The sequence below is a fragment of the Arachis ipaensis genome, chromosome B08 (genome assembly GCF_000816755.2).
Source record: "Arachis ipaensis cultivar K30076 chromosome B08, Araip1.1, whole genome shotgun sequence".
Taxonomy (NCBI): Eukaryota; Viridiplantae; Streptophyta; class Magnoliopsida; order Fabales; family Fabaceae; genus Arachis; species Arachis ipaensis.
The window spans coordinates 24,204,303-24,209,412 of record NC_029792.2 but is presented as its reverse complement, the minus strand read 5'-3'; the positions used below and the strand labels follow the sequence as shown (position 1 = coordinate 24,209,412).

Sequence of the window (5,110 nt, the reverse complement as noted above, 5' to 3'; positions counted from 1 at the left end):
AAATGAAGCTCGTATTAAAGAATGTTAGAAAAGAAATAATAAAGTTCATATTAATAGTAATAATACTGAAGAATAATGTTGCTGTTTTAGACTTCTAGCCTTCATCTTTGGTCATCGTTTTTTTCCTTTCTTTGATTTTTTATTTAAATTATCAAGTCATAAAAAAATAAAAAGCAATTAAAAAAAACGAAAAATAGCAAGATCAATAGTAACTATACAAATCAAAATACATTGGAGGAAAACAAACTATTATATGATAGAATTAACATGAATATATTTTATCATTAAATAAACAAAGTTAACGCAAAACAAAATTACACATAAAGAGAAAAAAAAGAAAAAGAGTTAAAATATCCAAAGTGATAAAAAGATTATTTTTACAATTTTATTCTGTCATGTTTATATATATATAAAAGACTATAAAATAATGAACTGCTAACTAAATTAAATTGTATTTATTATCATTAGAAAGGATAAGAGAGAGTACTAGAGAAAAGGTTTGTGTGTATTCAAGTTGTGTAGAATGACACAATATAGAAGGGTATTTATAGTGCTAAGAGAATCGAAATAATAAATACGTAATATTCTATAATAAATATTCAGATATGTTAAATAATGCTAATTGATTCTAATTATACTCTAACATCCCCATCAAACTCAGGTGGTAACTTAAGTTTAAAACTTATTTAAAATAACTAAAAAAAAATACATAAACTAATGGGATAAGTATGATTTTGGTCCCTAACGTAGAGGCCGGAAATTTATTTCGTCCCCAGCCTTTTTTTCGCTACAAAATGGTCCCCAAGATTCCAGTTTGTTTTAAAACCGTCCTTCAGACCAAAATGCCCCTATCCCTTCTTTCCTAAAATCATGCAAAGCACCAGCAAAAGCACAAGTAGAAGCACCAGCAGAAGCACAAGCAGAAGCACCAGTAGAAGCAACAACAGTTATTAATTAAACAAAGCAGCAGCAAGACAACAACAACAACAACAACAACAACAACAACAATGAATCACCAATGAAACAACAATGAAATCAAGTAGAAACAGAAGAAGCAGGAGCAGAAACAGAACAACAACAACAATAATAATGAAACAATATAATCAATCAACACAACTAGAAAATGAATTAATACAGACAGATTTACAGACGGATTTAGTCTTTATTACAGACATATTTTTGATTACCGACGAAATTACCGACGGATTTTGTCCCTCTGTAAAAGCTCCGTCGGAAATTATTTACCGACGGATTTTTTTCCGTCGGAAAATTACAGACGGATTTTTACCAGTTACTGACGGATTTTTTCTCTGTAAATTTTCTACCCATTTCCCAAAGGCGACGCACTTTCAGACAGATTTTCCATCTGTAATTACCGACGAATTTTCTGTCTGTAATTACAGACAAATTTTCCAAACTTTTAATACAGGCAGAAAATCCGTCTGTAAATTCATCAGTAAGGTAAATTTTTTTTTTAGATTTTTTCTTTACAAAATACACGTTTTTTCATACAAAATAAATATAAATTTAATAAATAAATTTTTTATCTAATTTGTATTCGAATATTTATAATATTTCAAAAAATAAACAAATTTATTATATTATCGAACTAAAAGAAAAATACTATAATCAAGGAAGCCAATATAATTCAAAAAATAAACAAAGTGTATTGATACATCAACTATAATAATAAATAACTATACATCAACAAAATGTGTTGATACATCAACTATAATTCAAAATATATACTCAGTGTATTGTTCTTATAGCATCATATAAAGAGGAAGAAGAAGTTACATTAAATTAATTAATTATTTGACAAATGCATCCTTGCTGGGAGTTACATTATTTGTAACTCATTCTTGTATATTTTAATCTCAGCTTCAAATGGAGTAATGATGCTGTCAATTGGGAGAATATCATCATCCTTTTGATTTGCATGTACCCTTCTAAGAGTTGCTTCTGCCACATATTGTGTAGCCAATGCACATTTCTTTTCATCTGTCAGTTTCTTGATTTTCAGATTCTGCATGGCAGTAGATTTAAAAACATGCATTTAGATATACTAAACATGATTTCAAATTCCATGAAATAACAGGACCAGACTATACAGCACCTTTTGTTCGAGATGATCATCAGTAACTCCAAGCCTCTCCTCCAGTTTATTAACTTCATTTCTCAACTGGCAGACTCCAAAAGAATATGTTTTGTAATTATAATGCAACTGAAATACACAGAAACTAAAACTTAAATACCAAAATTAGTTGATGATACCTTGAACATTATCACACTAGCTAGGATTGTAAGTGTTGTGAACATGACATAGTATATAGGAGAAACTACTGCAGTGTTGAAGGTGTCAAGAGCCTGAAATATTACAATTACGTTACATTAGTTAAGCATAGTTGATTTCAAATTGCAAAAATTGTGTGTAATTCACAAAACAAATATGAAGTATGGCAATTATTCATGTTCCACTAAATAAAATTGAGACAACATTTTCAACAAGATATATGAATACAAACATCGATGTAAATAATGATAATTGATATTGAAATTATTAAGTAAATAATAACTATAGAGTAAACCATATTACTCCAATTAGCTGTAACTGAACAAATCTAAAAATTGTTCTTGAGAAGAGAACATAGAAAAAAGAGAAAAATATTGAACCAAAACTTTTAGTACCTTTTTGGATCAATAACAACCAAAATAATCATTATAATCATCGTGAAAAAAAAACTTTCATCTAGGAAAAACCTTCACCGAATTCACAAACTCTGCATCGAAAATCGCGGAATCCTCGAATTGGTTCGCATCATCTAGGAAAAACCTTCACCTAGGAAAAACCTTCACCTGAATATCCATAATTCTCACTATAATACAGGACTAAACAGTTAACAGAGAAAGCCAAAGAATAATACCATTCCAGAATGCACTGAAAATGAAACTCATGCTTGCAACTTGTCACCTGCAGGAAGGGTGAAAGAAACCAGCATGATCAAAAGAGTCAAACAAAAGTCATCCAAAGAAATGAACACATGATAAAAAAAATTAGGGTCATACGGTGGAAGGATCACTGTCACAGAAGGCTTCAAGACAGATGCTGCAAGAATTGTCACAAGCATCCTGAATTTAACCCTCCACAGAAGCAGCAGCTGAAGTCAAATGTGCCTCAGACTTGCCACTATCTTCAATTCCAGGAGATCCCTACAAAAACAACACCATCCAAAAAATCCCTAAAATCAGAACATAACTAATAAAAAAATGACACATAAAGCTACCCCTCCCTCAAAATAGATTAAACATCAGATAAGAATTACGAATAAGCAACCGCACCAGCACACAATATAGCAATCTCAAATTCAAATGAATCTTGATCTTGATTGGCTCAATAGCTATGATCGCACAGCATTCCCTCATTGATCTTGATTTCTTGTAGGTTGGTAATTAATCTATAAGCCATTGCTACTCCTTGGGGCATGGTGATACCATTGCCATGACTTAGTGGCCTGCCAGCCTGCCATACAGCCAAACCACTAATCTTTTTTGTACCGAAAAGGGGCTCCTGATAGGAGAGTAGCACCTATCCTAGTCATTAACTGTAGGCTAGAAAACTAACCAGAAGCCTTCGAACAACATAACCAATAATAAAATAAATGCCTCGACTAAAGCTATGTATTCAAAGAATACAACGAGACTAGATAATTCAAGATAATTATCATATGGATCTTCCCACATGATGAAGTTCATGCCAAGCCACCAATCATTACTATCTCATACTTAAATTTGTATGTAGAACTGACCTTAAACAAGAGGTTATCATCATTACAAATTTACAATAATAACAAGCTAAGTTCAGGATCTAAAAGATAGAGCAGAATATCAGGAAAAAACCTTTAAGATGAACAAATCCACTATGAATCTCTGAACACCTCTCTAAGTCCAATTTCTCCAAGTTAACTAAGCTTGAGAAAGCATGATCATATGTCACTGACAGAAGATTTAAGCATAAATTGTACTAATATTACCTTTGACGAATTTTCTCAAGCTCTCTGGGATCAGTAACTAATACTTGAACACCCAATTGCATTTTAGTCTTTTGAAGATTAAAATCAAGACAGGCAATTTTTGCAGGGGCAACCCTAAGAGGCATTCCTTGAGCTGCACGGCCAGTATTTAGAGCAAAACTATTCATCAGAAAGCTGTCTCTAGCACTTTTTCCATGAGCCTTCAATATATTGATTCCCTACAATAATGGTGAACCAAAAAAAAGGACAGAGGATAAAATCCAGAGAATGACCGTGATAATTAAAGCACGTAAAGGTAAGATTTAACTAATTGAAGTACACATCACAGATTCTCAACTCATGCTGAAAATAGAATGTTTTAGTTTCACCTAGGAGCAAGCCATATAAACAATAAGATGAAAAGGAATTCGAAAAATTAACCTTGATTGGGTATTTAACTTCCCCCTAGCATTGGTCATCTTACAGCTTGCACTACCTCTACAACCTGTGTAAATAACCATGCAGCCAGAGATTTGTCCTGAGACCTTCCAAATCATATAAGCCAACAAAACTAATCAGCATTTGCAATCTTTGCATGAAATGAATACCTCTTGTACCAAACAGAAAATAAAAGCATAAGCCAAACAGATCCAAAAAGTGAAAATCAAATTCATTTGCAGTATATATACCAAAAACAAAAACACCTTCAAAAAGAAAAAAAGGAAATAAATCATGTTCCTTATTAATTTGAAACCAACCTTAATGTGGTAGTGACAATATACTTGGGCAGCATCCTACCACCAAAATAACCAGGTCAGTAACCAATTTTTATTTGACAAATCCATAGAATCAATCAGTGCACTAACCTGATATCTTTCATGAAAAGCTGTTTGGGCTTTTCCACCAAACTTGATATCATCCCGGAGTATCTGCTCCTCACTCCTCAGCCAAGTAGATCATAGACAAAGTTAATTTTATTTTTCATTAATATTTAAGCTGAAAAGAAGGTCATAAAATAAAAGGAGAAAAAAAAAAGGAACCTTCCAATATTCTATCTTAACATATCACCTAACTACTTCTACAACTTCCAAATCACAGAA

The 5,110-nt window shown here is 32.0% G+C and overlaps 2 long non-coding RNA genes across 3 annotated transcripts; both read right to left on the bottom strand.

The window, feature by feature from the left end:
- Positions 1,648–2,563, bottom strand: LOC107612100. Of its 2 annotated transcripts, XR_001613598.2 has the most exons (3): positions 2,275–2,541; positions 2,117–2,190; positions 1,648–2,026 (listed from the first exon to the last, which is right to left on the bottom strand). It is a non-coding gene; the product is annotated as an uncharacterized LOC107612100 (long non-coding RNA). The 2 variants fall into 2 exon arrangements; XR_002352217.1 differs by having other exon boundaries at positions 2,117–2,563.
- On the bottom strand, positions 4,048–4,552 carry LOC110265432. The gene is made up of 2 exons (XR_002351578.1): positions 4,452–4,552; positions 4,048–4,249 (listed from the first exon to the last, which is right to left on the bottom strand). It is a non-coding gene; the product is annotated as an uncharacterized LOC110265432 (long non-coding RNA).